Source organism: Benincasa hispida, chromosome 11 (assembly GCF_027475165.1).
Source record: "Benincasa hispida cultivar pf3 chromosome 11, pf3_genome.v1.1, whole genome shotgun sequence".
Lineage (NCBI taxonomy): Eukaryota > Viridiplantae > Streptophyta > Magnoliopsida > Cucurbitales > Cucurbitaceae > Benincasa > Benincasa hispida.
The window spans coordinates 28,057,613-28,072,884 of NC_143488.1; the positions used below are offsets into that span (position 1 = coordinate 28,057,613).

At 37.0% G+C, this 15,272-nt stretch overlaps 1 pseudogene; it reads left to right on the plus strand.

Moving 5' to 3' along the window:
• LOC150032558 (uncharacterized) overlaps positions 1 to 15,272 on the plus strand; it is a 34,139-nt pseudogene that overhangs the window by 589 nt on the left and 18,278 nt on the right.

Sequence of the window (15,272 nt, forward strand, 5' to 3'; positions counted from 1 at the left end):
TTAAGACAAATTCAAGTGCTTTTCACCTCTCTCCTTAAATCTTAGAAACAAAGGGACATATATATTGTCACACCCCCTCCTGAGTACACCTCTAGAATCCGAAAGAAGGCGTGAGGACGACAGATACCACCTTTTTGTGATATCTATTGTCCAGAATCTAGTTACAATTGATTACAACTTAAATCTGAAAATGTAGTTGTGGTGTGGCAAACCCTGACCCTGGAACTTTTCTCATTCGCTATTTGGGAAGAAAAACATGGAAGAAAAGAATGAGCTTCAAGAAGTCTAGTGAGTGGTGCCTTTTATAAGAAAATTGGTTTGATTATCAAAATTCATTTTTGGGAAAACAATTCCACAATCAAATAATTATCACATAACAGAATGTAACCTCCCCAGCCTGCTAGTTGGATACCCCTAGCATGATCATGTATTCCCCAGGTATTCACGTGAATTCCCCGATATGAATGATTTGGAAACAGTCTCAGTACCCATATATCCCGCCGAATGTGCAGATGTCAACAATATCATGTTAGTCATATTCGGGAACACTGACAATCCCAACCAAGCGTCCACGACGTATGCTAACAATATCCCAGGTACAATCCTAATTTTCAATGCAAATCACAACAAACAAAATAACGACAATCACAACGACCAATAAAATCTAGACAACACATTTTCGATCATGTCAATGTTCCAAACATAATATATATACATATACATATACACACACACACACACATATATATATATATAATTTAACATATGAAAATAATAAGAATAACCACTCACAGTTTCTCCTAATCAATTCTTTAGAAATTCCCTAAATAGCTTCTGGCCTGATTTTCTTGAATTCCTCATCTTTTCAAAGAAATCTCAAATTAGTCCATAATTCCTTCAATAGTTTCAATTTAATCTTAAAATATCCTTAAAAACAAAAATAACCAGCTTACCCCCATTAAAATAACCAAAATAGGCCTAACTTTCTAAAAACAGCCTTTTGGAGGTTATTTTGGCAAGCTGATGGGCATTAGGCTGCAGGGTGGGCGTGGCTGCGCGCACGATGGCGCTGTTGGGCGACAGACTTCGCACAAGGGCAGCTTGGGTGTGCACCTAGTCGGTCGCGCGCGTGGTTGGCCAGTGGGACGCAGCAAGCATGCACTAGGATGTTCGCGCACCTGACGATGACACATGGGCAAAGCTGAGCGATGGGCATATGCGATCAGCTGGGCCACCTGACTTTCAATGCAAATTCCCCTTTTTTAGAACTCCAATTAAAATGCTAGGGCTTTCTTTTATACTCACTTCTAAACACTCTCACACTGATTTCACTCAAATGACACGAGTGGTTTGTTAGAGCTGAACACCCCAACATGTCCTATTTATAGATGTCCAAACCTCTTCCCAGCCTGACACCTCCAACTTGTTTGCATGTCTAAATGCCCTCTTCTCGTACTGCCAATGCTAACCCTTGCCACATTAGCGATGGGCGTATGCGATCAGCTGGGCCACCTGACTTTCAACACAAATTCCCCTTTTTCAGAACTCCAATTAAAACGGCAGCCCAGGGCCTTCTTTTATAATCACTTCTGAACACTCTCACACTAATTTCACTCAAATGACACGAGGGGTTTGTTATAGCTGAACGCCCCAACATGCCTTATTTATAGTCATCCAAACCTCTTCCCAGCTTGACACCTCCAACTTGTTTGCATGTCTAAGTGCCTTCTTCTTGTGCCGCCAATGCTAACCCTTTCCACATTAGCCCTGAAGTGGCCTCACCTCCTTTAGCCAACTCATATCCTTCAATTTGCATGTCTTCTCACAAATCCACCTCACCTTATTTGTAGCCCAAGACATCTCTTAGTTAGCCACATGTCCGGATTTGTTAGCAACTCAACCTTGCTCCCCGAGTTTCCTCTTATCATCGCATCTTTCCAATTACATGGTTGCATTCTTACTTGATCGCATGGCTTGGTGATGCGTTATTTTATGTAGTGGAAATATGGATGATATGCGTTGATGGATGTGCGTTGTGCACTCAAGTTTCCCTAGTGGAATTCAAAATGTAAATTCCGCTGAGTTTCCTGATAAGTCCAGGGTCGAACACAGGGACTTGTGAAGATAGTTACATTGGTGATTTTTATGAAGACTTGCGGTAACCAGTTAAATAAATAATCGTTGGGTTTGTTGTTTACGTTGATGAAAAATAAATAACAAATGCAACTGAGTTTGAAAAGAGTTTGTAAACGGGAGATGCGATGGATATGCGGTGAACGGGTTGAGAAGGGTTCGGCTAACACTCCCTAGAATGTGTTCATGCTTTGCGATCATGCAATATGTATAGAATAGTAAACCACCTCTCGGTGTGAATGCTACGGTTTCTAATACTAGAACGCATGCGATGTATGTGCAAAAGTGTCTATAGGGTCTACACATAAACCTCTAATTCTTGTCTATGCGATGTTACACAAACAAGGCGACCACATATCATCATACCTATTCCTAGGATACATGCGATGCAAGTTGACAAACAGAGCTTATCTTTAAGTCCCTATCTCTTATTTATGCAGTTCTAATCTTGCTCTCTCAAGTTCAGATTCTAACCTAGCTCTCTCGAGACATTAGGTTCTTTCTTTAGACTCTCTCTCGAGTAACTCTAAAGGGTATTTTGCACAACATAAAACAAGACAATCGCAAGCAATAAACTTCCTAGGTTATGTTAGCTTAGTTCTTCTCAACCCATTCGACTAGCTTAGCTACTCATGCGTATTAAGAGAGTGAGCAGATGTAGAAATAGAATTTCCATTGAATAGATATGAAGATGAAGTACAAAATAACAATGCAAGTTTAATAAAGAGTCTGATAGCAATTTCTTGCTGCCAGGTGGTTACACTATTTCTACTCGTGCTCTAAAGATAATCTTGCTTTCGCGAGAGTCGGCCCGCTCTCTGCTCTTACGCCCCAAGGTTCTCTCTCGAGTTGCCCTGGGCGATCTCCAGCGCCACCACTATTCTCTTGCTCCGCCTTAAAGTGAAAGAGAACTATGGACAGAGGCGTGAACTTGTAAAGTGGTGAATTAATCGACTGCTTAACCCCTTCTCTGAAGAATGCACTTGGTATTTATAGAGTATCCATGGTGAAAGGCAGCTTCTCTTTCCCGATTGTACAGATGAGATAGCTTTAATTCCTGATTGATGCGCCGGATAATTGTCACTGATAAAGTTGAATGTATTTCGTGACCGTTATCGGCTGTCAACTTAATTTTGATTCGACTGTCATCAGCTTTTTGTCTCATCGCTCTTAATTATCCTTTCACCCGGATGTGCCCACCTTGTTGCGCTGACCAATTTGCGGCGATTCTTCTTGGACGAATGTTTTCGAGCACGATCAACGCAAAGTCTTGCGGTGAAGTTGCGCTCGACTAGTGAATTCTTATGATCGCCATCTTTGTATTGCGTTAACGCATATTCTGCACAAAAATATAAAGATCAACTGTTCTAATGCGTTGGACGCATGCGACCACAATATTATAGAATTTATGCTTAATGGACGCAATTTAACATATTTCATCAACGCAATCCAACATTATTTAAGAACTTAGCACTATGATAACGTGCATTTCTGCCCGTTATCACTTGGCCATCGCATCACCCTCCTTGCGCTAATCTAACCTCAATGCCATTGCAAGCCTTTACTTAGCCGCACACCCTCCTCATCACATGGCTCTTCCTTTGGTGCATGCGTTTATCTATACCAAGGCCATCGCATAATCATGCGCTTAACTCCTCCACCTAGGCCGTTGCATACCACACATCCAACGAAAAACTTCACATCTAGGCCACTCTTGCTATATGCGCTCATGAGGTCTCTCCTAACCTCAAAACAACCTAGTCATCGCATGGCTCCATGGCATATGCCTTGCCTTGCCCTCCTAATGCGATCAAAAAACCTCAAAACAACCTTGGCTCTTTGACAAGCTTTTCAATGCCTAGTTTCCTTGAACGCTTAACCTCACTTGGCCTCACTTGGAATCACAGCCTTTGGCATGACCCACCTTGCGTCTAACTAACCTCTCAAGACTAATGCATAGTCCAATGGCCGCACTCTTCTTCCAATGCTTAGCCTCATTGTTGCCGCATACTTCTTCAACCAACACATACCAACGCTCACATTATGTGTGGCAACGTTTGCACAAGCTCCTTGCCTAAGGCCTCTTGCTGCACGCATCAATTTAGTCTCATCGCACAGCTCCCAGCCTCATCGCATAGCTTCCAGCCTCTTCGTATAGTCCTTGGCATCGCAAAGCCCATCCGTCGCAAGCCTCAACGCATGTCCAGCGCCTTGCACGCAACTGAGCGTTTCCTCGTTGACGCATGGCCTTTACTTGATGCACAAGGGCCTTTCCTCGATGCACGATCCTTTCCTCGATCACGCATAGCCTTTACTCGATGCACGACCCTTTCCTCGATCATGCATGGCCTTTACTTGATGCACAATTCTTTCCTCGATCATGCATGGCTTTTACTTGATGCTCACCTAATGCTTACTCGAAGCTTACCTAGTGTTTACTCGATGCTTGCTAAGTGTTTACTTGATGCTTGGCCACCCTTATCACGGCCAACACTTAGCCATTAAATGGGCTTTGTCTAACCTATAAAGGCAAGACCAATGCCTATGGCTCCCATATAAATGCATAATTCTATAATTTTAGCCAAATTTTATGCTTCTCACACTTAGCCAAACTTTCTTCTTACTAGGATAACTTATAAACACCTGAGAGCCAAGTCTCCAATACTTAAGCATTTTCCTACTTCATTTCCTTATCCTTTACCCATTTCCCTACAATTTCACATTAACTTAAATATTAAACCCCTCATTTTACTAATCTCAATAATAAACATATTTAAGTAGGGAAAGTAGGGTTCGGGTTTCACAATTACTCCCCCCTTATGAAATTTCGTCCTCGAAATTTGTTCGAACCTATTCCGGTTTAAGGTTTCACAACAACCTTTGTCGCAAACTTTCATAACCTTCTCTATTACTATGCTTCCGCTGTGCCACTCTGATATTAACTTCCTTAGTTTGGCCAACAGTACTTCTCCTAGCCTCATGACTAGTTTTTAAACCAAACTAACTACAAATAACTTTTCTATCTCAAACTCTAATTGAGAATAACTTAATTCGTTCTTACCTTTCTTGGCGGATCTTTAGTTAGCATTGTGAGTTTTAGTTTGGGTTGTCTGTTAGGTCTGCCACTTCTGCTGTTTCTTTAATCTAACTTTGACTAATTCCCAGTTTTTCCTTAAACCTATGGAAGCTAACTTACCACACAACCCTCTGGTTTTCCTGAACTCAAACCTCAAGTTTCCCAGAAACTTATGCTCTAATACCAACTAGTCACACCCCCTCCCAAGTACACCTCTAGAACTTGAAAGAAGGCGTGAGGATGACAGATACCACTCTTTTGTGATACCTACTGCCCATCTGAACTTTTTTCACTTATTAAACTTAAAGCCAAGTAAATAAACAACAGTTCATTGACTAATTATTTTATTACAAATAATATAATGTCTATACAATCTCCAGACACAACTTAATAATTCCAGACTCTTAGCTACAACTGATTACAACAACAACTTAAATTTGGAAGTATGGTTGTGGCGTGGCAGACCATGACCTTAGCAGCACCCTGGAACTTCTTTCTATCGCTACTTGGGAAGAAGAATATAGAAGAAAAGAATGAGCTTCAAGAAGCTCAATGATTGATGCATTTTATAAGAAAATAGGTCTGATTATCGAAATTTATTTTTGGAAAAACAATTCCACAATCAAAGAATTATCACATAACAGAATGTAACTTCCCTAGCCTATTAGCTGGATACCCTTGGCATGATCATGTATTTCCTCGGGTATTCCCATGAATTCCTTGATATGAATGATGTGGAAACAGTCCCAGTACCCATATATCCTGCCGAATGTGCACATGTTAACAATATCCTATTAGTCATATTCGGGAACATTGGCAATCCCAACCAAGCGTCCACGACGTATGTTAACAATATCCCGGGTACAAACCTAATTTCCAATGCAAATCACAACAAACAAAATAACGACAATCACAGTGACCAATAAAATCCAAACAACACATTTCCTGATCATGCCAATGTTCCAAACATTACCTAAATATATAATTACGCATATATATATATAGAATTCAACATATGAAGATAATAAGAATAACCACTCATAGTTTCTCCTAATCGATTCCTAAAAAATTCCCTAAATAGCTCTTGGCCCGGATTTCTTGAATTCCTCCTATTTTAAAAGAAATCCCAAATTAGTCCATAATTCCTTCAATGATTCCAATTTAATTTTAAAATATCCTTAAAAACAGAAATAACCAGCTTACCCCCTTTAAAATAACCAAAATAAGCCTAACTTCCCATGAACAGCCTTTTGGAGGTTATGGCAAGTTGATGGGCATTGGGCTGCAGAGTAGGCATGGCCGTGCGCACTGATGGTGTTACTGGGCAGCAGACTTCGCATAGGGGCAACGTTGGGCGTCAATGGTGTGTTGGGCGTGCGCCTGGTCGGTCGTGCGTGAGGCTGGCTAATAGGATGCACACAAGTATGCGCTGGGATGTCCGCGTGCCTAGAGATGACACACGGGCAGAGCTGGGCGATGGGCGTATGGGATCAGTTGGGCTACCTGACTTCCAACACAAATTCCCCCTTTTTTAGAACTCCAAATAAAATGGTAGCCCAGGGCCTTTTTCCATACTCACTTCTTAATACTCTCACATTGATTTCACTCAAATGGCACGAGTGGTTTGTGAGAGCTGAACACCACAACATGCCCTATTTATAGGCATCCAAACCTCTTTCCAGTTTGACACCTCCAGTTTGTTCGCATGTTTAAGTGCTTTCTTCTCGTGCTGCCAATGTCAACCCTTGCCACATTAGCCCTAAAGTGGCTTCACCTCCTTTAGCCAACACATATACTTCAATTTGCATGTCTTCTCATGCATCCACCTCACATTGTTTGAAGCCCAAGACATTCCTTAGTTAGCCACATGTTCGAATGAGTTAGCAACTCAACCTTGCTCTCCAAGTTTCACCTTGTCATCGCATCCTTCCAATTACATGGCTGCATGCTTATTTGATCACATGGCTTGGCCATCACATCACCTTCCTTGCGGTAATCTAACCTCAATGCCATCGCAAGCCTTTACTTGACCGTACACCCTCCTCCTCGCATGGCTCTTCCTTTGGCGCATGCACTCATCTATACCAAGGCCATCGCATAATCATGCATTCAACTTCTCCACCTAGGCCGTCGCATACCACACATCTAATGGAAAACTTCACGTCTAGGCCACTCTTGCTATATGCACTCATGAGGTCTCTCCTAACCTCAAAATAACCTAGCCATCGCATAGGCCTTGCCTTGCCCTCCTAATGCGATTAACTAACCTCAAAACAACCTTGGCTCTTTGACAAGCTTTTCAATGCATAGTTTCCTTGAACGCCTAACCTTACTTGGCCTCACTTGGAATCATAGCCTTTGGCATGTCCTACCTTGCGTCCAACTAACCTCTTAAGACCAACGCATAGTCCAATGACCGCACACTTCTTCCAACACTTAGCCTCATGGCTGGCACATACTTCTTCAACCAACACATACCAATGGTCACCTTATGTATGGCAATGCTTGTACAAGCTCCTTGTCTAAGGCCTCTTGCTACACGCATCAACTTAGTCTCATCACACAACTTCCAACCTCATCACATAGCTTCCAGCCTCATCGCATAGTCCTTAGCATCACAAAAATCATCCATCGCATGCCTCAATGCACATCTAGTACCTTACGTGCAACCGAGCGCTTCCTCGCTGACACATGGCCTTTACTCGATGCACGATACCCTTTCTTCGATGCACGATCCTTTTCTCGATCACGCATAGTCTTTACTCGATGTATGATCCTTTCCTCGATCATGCATGGCCTTTACTCGATGCATAATTCTTTCCTCGATCATGCATGGCTCTTACTTGATGCTCACCTAGTGCTTACTCGATGCTTACCTAGTGTTTACTTGATGCTTGGCCACCCTTATCACGACCAAACTTAGCCATTAAATGGGCTTTATCTAACCTCTAAAGGCAAGACCAATGCCTATGGCTCCCATATCAACGTATAATTCTATACTTTTAGCCAAATTTTATGCTTCCCACACTTAGCCAAACTTTCTTCTTACTAGGCTAACTTATAAACACCCGAGAGCTAAGTCTTTAATACTTAAGCATATTCCTATTTTATTTCCTTATCCTTTACCCATTTCCCTACAATTCCATATTAACTCAAATATTAAACCCCTCATTTTACTAATCTCAACAATAAACATATTTAAGTAGGAAAAGTAATGTTCAGGTTTCACATAAATAGTGTCGTGCCTTGTGTCCAATTGCTCTAATAAAGCCCTAATTGCTTCGTTGTAGTCCATTTTGCACCTGAAACGTCTTGAAAGTCTCTTAAGCTTGAATCCTGCATATAAACATATTTAAATATTAAATTCCTAAGAACTAGCTCGATTTAGGCCAAGAAAAATAACCCTTTTAGGGTAAACTATCTCGAACATGGAAAGCTCTCTACTGATCCGCTGAGTAAAACTAAGAAGGAGAGCTACTCACTTCATTTACTACAAAGGGACATTTTCATGTGCATACCCATTGGTTGGAGAATGTCACCTTTCATGTAGTTGCAACTTTGGCTCAACTTAAACATGGTGAACCGAATTCAACACCTATTCAATCTTCTTTGAAGTATCTTTAAGAGTCTAAGCCATTGAACCTATATGTTTATGGTTAATGAGAACTTCAACAAATAACAAAAATAATCTAAGGTCCTAAAGGTTATGCTCTATGTCTAGGGTAAAAAACAAAGGCCTATGTTTAAGCTTTTTCTTATATTGATCTAATGAAGACCAAATTTTGCAATCATTTTAGTATTAAACTCAACTTTTGTATATTAACTTAGACGGCAAATCTACATTAATAATAGAAATAAACCCAATAAAAGCAAATCATGCTATGAGAGTGAACAAAGTTACGTTTTTGTTCATGAAAGGCATATCCTCCTCCCTTGAGGTATTTCCATAGAAATCATAAACCTATCTTAATTAATTTCTTAATTAGACTAATTACTTAGTTGTTTAGGATTGATAGTATCCATAACAAATAAACAATTGCATTAGGTTCGGTGGGTTCAACTAAGACGATTACTAACATGGATAGTGTAAGTTACTAATTGATTTCATTCTTGAATTACCCAATTATGCAATGATGTAAAAGAGTTATTCTAAACAACCTAAAATTCACAATAAGCACAATTTGGACTTTTTCCCTAATAAGATTCATACACGTAGATGTATTCATCCCTAGCATAGCAAAAAACACATGAAGATACAAACATACATTATAAGATAAAAGTTTAAATTCATCCAAGAATCATAAAAAAATCATAAGAAATATATATAAAATGCAAAAATCCTCACAATCAATCCATGGGTCTCACCTAGATCTAAGCTAGCAACTCACCTTACCCATAAAATCCGTCCAAGATGAGCTTTACAATCATCAAATGCACCCAAGAACTAAGAAAAACAGATGAAAGGAGAAGAGATGTGGGAGGCTGAAAGCTTCAGAGAGTTCGACCTAAAATTGAAAAAAGAAGATCTATAGATTGCAAATTGAAAAAAACTATATAGGTTCTTGCTCTCAAAACTAGAGAAATACTTACCTCAACATTTCACAAACATGATGTAGAGAGAGAGCACCCAATCTTCAATTACAACCCAAAAGAATATAAAATTCTAAGTTAAAAGTGCTAGAAATATGAAGAGAAAGGAGAATTTCGAGAGAACTCTTTGGCCTCCATGATTTCTACCATCATAAAACCCTAAAAAATGAAGAAATATGTATAAACATTGCTAGGCGCCAAGCGTCGAGCCCTAAATTGGCCTTGGTGCCCCACTTTGATGCAGCGCCTTTGTGTGTCGCATGTCTCCCTCGTGCATGCCTAATGCCCTGCTGCACGCGGCTTCCGCCTACTGCCCAAACTTGCAGCACTGCGGTGCCATAGGGGAGCGTTGCAGCATTGCACCAATTTGGTGCCTACTAGATGCCGCGTGCGGCACCGCTGCGCCAACCCCTAGGGGTATTTTTTTTCTTTTCACATTCTTTGAAGCTTTGGGTGCTCGATATCGCTCCTAATAGCTCTAGATTAACCCTGAATGACCTGCAAAGCTCCGAAATGCATGGTTTGTTTGAGAATTTACAAAAATAGACAATTAAGAACATTAAACATAACAAGCAAGTGAGATTAAAGGCATAAAATTAGCTCTTTCCGAGAGCTAACAGTTGTTAGAAGGACATTCTTACATCCTTGCAAGTATCAATTGCTTTTCAAGGTAGGTTGAGGTTGTCTCTCTAAAAGAGGCAAGGAAAGAAAATGTGGTGGACTTTATTCAAACTCATATTATCTACCATATGGTATTCTTTACCTAATTACGATAGATAATAGAAAATAACTTTCCAACAACTTAATGGAAAAACTATATGAATAGTTCAAGTTCAAGCAATACAAGTTGTCCATGTATAACGTAGCTGCAAATGGGTTGATAGAAGCATTTAACAAAACGTTGCGCAACTTATTAAAGAAAATTGTCTCCAAGTCAAAGATAGATTGACAGGAAAAGATTGATGAAGTACTATGGGCTTATTGAACTACTCATCACAGTCCTATAGGAGTTACACCATATTCTATTATTCATGGCGTGGAAGTTTCATTGGAGAGAGAAATTCCATCATTAAGGATGACAATTCAAGAGGAGTTGACTATATAAGACAATGTCAAATTATATTTTCAATAGAACCCATACACTTAGTTGGAGGTTGCATGGGTAAGGCTTGATCCCGAGGTTCCGCATTATCGAACAACAAGTGGGTCCTGTGTTCTTGATTTTATCCTTTGGGTTTCTTTTTTTTTTCCCTATTTTCTTCTTAAGTATCCTGAAAGAATAAGCAAAGGTATAGATATTTTTTCCTTGGTGTTGCTCTTAGTTCTTCAAACTCCTTTGTTATTTATTTATTTATATCTTTTTTCTTTTCTTATGATCTATCTTTGTCTGTCTTTATATGGATCTGTTGTAGATCTACTGCCATTATTATTTTTTCTTCGATTTGTTTTCCCATTATTTGTTCATCTCATTATTATTATGGTTTCTTTATTGACTTTCTTTGTTTACGAAAAAAGAAATAAAATATGTGTAAAAAAAGATGAGATTAAGAATAGATTAAGAAGAAAAATACATACCTCGATGGAGATTTTTTCTTTGTGCTCTTAGAAAATCAGTAACAGCAAGTAGAAGAAGTGTGCTAGAAAAAATGAGAAGTTATTTCAAATAGTAAAACTGTTGGAAAATTTTACAAGATATTGTAAAATTTTAAAACTGTCAATGATAGATACTGATAGACTCAATATCATTGATAGACACGGATAGAAGTCTATCAGTGTCTATGAGCATCTATCATGGATAGTTCTAAAATTTTGTTATAATCTATAAATATTTTAACTTATTCTTCTATATTTAAAAACAACCCTAAAAAAATTCCGAGTTCAAAAAGCAGATTGAGAGAGGTGAAGAGAAGTTGGGAAATTTTAGTAGTTTTAAAAGGCTAAAAATGTGTGTGTATATATATATTAGTTTTATTAAATTAGAAAAAAAAAAAAGAGAAAGAAAGTCCCATCCACTTCTTTTTTTTTTTTTTTTTTAATAAACTTTTAAAGATTTTTTTATGAGGTGTCAGTGGCAGTTTACTCCCATCATTTTTTTTAAGTTTTGATCTAGTTTTATTAGTTTTAAGTTAATTTAAACTTTAATTTGTTTTTCATTTAATATATTCAGATTTTTTTTTTCATTTCCATATTTTTAACCGTATATTTTATTTGTATTGATATTTATCCATTTTATTTTGAATGTCACATTTAATTATTTTATTTTTCAAGCATTTTATTGTCCTATTATTTCGATATGTTCATGATATGTTATAAATTTTACTATGCTAATATTATTTGTATTTTGTAATAAATTTTCTGACGATGAAATATTTCTAGGAGTTTGATGTTTTAGATTCTTAAGGCGAGGGGTCGATTCTTTGGGAGTCCGAGATCGATTTTCAATATCTTATATTATTTTTTTAATATACTTGTAAACATTATTGTTTATTCGTTTATTAATTTAAATGTATTATTAAATTGTACGTTTTGCCAATGCAAAATTTACATATTAAATTGATGTTACCTTTTTAAGTAATATTTCTATAATATTTTCAACACTTCGATGTTTATGTTTAAAGCTTAAGACTTTTGAGTTTTGTTAAATAAGTTTAATTTTTTTTCTTAAAAATTTGTTTTCAAGGACATTTTCATAACATTTTCTACGATGGAATCTAGTAATATTTGGTACTCTTTGAGAATCTGAATTTTAAACCAAAAATAAAATAAATTTAATATAAATATTTTTTCTTTAAAAAAAACTTGATTAAAGGCTATCCTATGACGGATTTGAAAAATTGAAATGTCTCACTTTCTTGAGGTGGAGATTTTTTTTTTAAAAAAAAATTCTAATATGACCTAATTGATAGAATTTTCTCAACTTATTTTATGGGATTACGACTCCAAATATTTGAAAAATGAGAGATAAAATAAGACATCGTTTTAAAACATTTTTCCAATGAATTCCTTTAAAAAAATTGGCCACTATTATTTAATAGGTGTTGTGGGGTGCTAACACCTTCCTCATACATAAACAACTCCCGAGCACAACTCTAATTTTCACAGGTCATTTTCATTATTTTCATTAAAATATCGTTTTACTTTATTTTGATGTCCAATCACACCGTAAAAAAGATTGGTGGCGATTCCTTTTCTTTTTAAAGTTTAATCATTTTCGAGGACATCGACTACTCTGCGTTGTCTCAAGCACGTGACAACAACATCTTTGAAGGAGTGCACGACACATTAACATCGATGTTACAACTACGATGGTTGGAGTTGATGTGCTGACTTCACAATAAAGGGAATACCAATAGATCGCATCCTAAGCTGATACATGTGCATCTATGAAGGAGCGAACCAACTGATAGTATGTAGAGACATGCAATGGAAGCAATAAGAATAAATAAGCACTCTAATTACATTTAATTTGAGTTCTAAAAGCATGTAAAATCAAATTTTCATAAGAGGGTTTCATGAAAAACATACCTTTGAAGAATTCCTCTAATTCAAGTCACTCTTCTATGAATTGTCAACTCCAAATCTACAGTAAACTACTAAGAAATCTTCTCTACTATTCTCAACCTTGAATTTGAGTGGTGGAACTCAAGATTGAGTTGAAATGCAAAGGGAAGATGTGAGGGTTTGAGAGAGGGAAAACTTCTGCAGCAAATTCTTAATTTTCAGCATCACCCCCTCTCAATTTGAAAAATCAAAGAGTTTTATTTCAATCCTTCATGCAAGCACCGAAGGATTCCGTTAATGCCATATCAAATTGAAGAATCAAGTGGGCTAGGTGTTTGTATTTGGTTAAACCACATCAAATTTTCCTAAATTGGAAAATTTCACTACCAAATCAATTTTTTCAATTTATTTATTGATTTAATTCAAAATTAAATTAATTTTGAAATTCAATTTTTAAAACTGAAATGAAAAATGAAAATTTAATTTGACTTAAATTAATTATACAAATTTAATTAATTAAATAATAATTTAATATCAAATATTAAATTAATCAAACACCTAATTCTAAACATGAATCCTATTCATGTAATTAATATTTAAATATAATAAACTCTCTAATTTCGTTTAATTTCGATAAATTAAACGTTTTAATTATATCTAATATAATTATACAAACCCTAGTTTGAAATTGAACATTTCAAATTCAAACCCAACAATTCAAATTAAAATTCAATTTGAACACTTCAAATTGAAATCATTTCAAATTCACTCAATTTACTAATTCAAGATGTTTATGTTTTACGAGCTAGTAGAGGGACTCTATGGACCTACAGATCATGAGCTCCAACAATTTAAGATTAATTGGCTAAAACTCTTTAGACCAAATTAATCAATATTCGTTAACTACCGAGTCACACCACTATAGCTCGATAGTTACACTCTCCTCACTGTAGATATATTTGTGTCCACTTGATTTAACCATGATTAGTAAGTCGACCCTTCATAGGTTGTTCGTAATAATGGCTGGGTCAATGTGCTATTTTACCCCCAAAATTACATCTTGCTCCTTAAGTTCTATTGATCCTCTAATGAATAATTGGTTTGTGATCCAATCACTAAGTCGGATCCCTCTCGAGCCAATGAGAGGGTGAGGCCCCTTGTTCAAGATCTGGATTCAACACTTAAGAGAATAACCTTCCTTCTATCCTTTAAATCGAGTAAGCATGAATTCCATCTTGCAGAACTATGTCTCCAGCTATCTATCCGGTCTTATCCCAAAATGGGAGGCTTATTGAACAGTGAAGTTGAACTACTCTCACCTATGCAAATCAAAGAATAATCCTGAATAAACAGGAATTCATACTTAGCTCAGGATTAAGATCGAGTTACCTAAGTCATCTAAGCGAAATAATTAGTCTTAAACAGTAAAAAAAGTTATAAAGTAAGAGTGACTTATTTCTTGGTCCGATCTTACGCAAACTCATTGCATAGGACACCCCCACTTCTCATGTCAGTACATGAACAATCAATATCACTTCATTTGTAGCAACTTATAATAAGTTGTAACAACTACAGAGTGGGCCACATCTAATAGTGTTATCAGAATAAGGCACCCAACCTTATTCATATACTATAGACCGTTTTACCTATTTACTCGAACTTGATCCATCTTTGTATCTCCACATAAAGTTCAAGTATTCATATAATAGCCATGAATCTTAGTTTATTGAATTTAGTCTTTACAAGTACAATTTACAAAATTTAATAACAACTTTATTGAAGAACATCTTTATTGATAATAGAAAATGTTTAAATTTACAAACTGCGAGTCTAGGACATACAATCCAATAAACTCTCACTTGGACTAAAACTCTAGTGGATAAATATATACAAATATATACAATGTTGAGTCTAGAGAGAAAAATAGAATAAATACAATAAACTAGGGCATCAGATACCTATTATTTCTCCC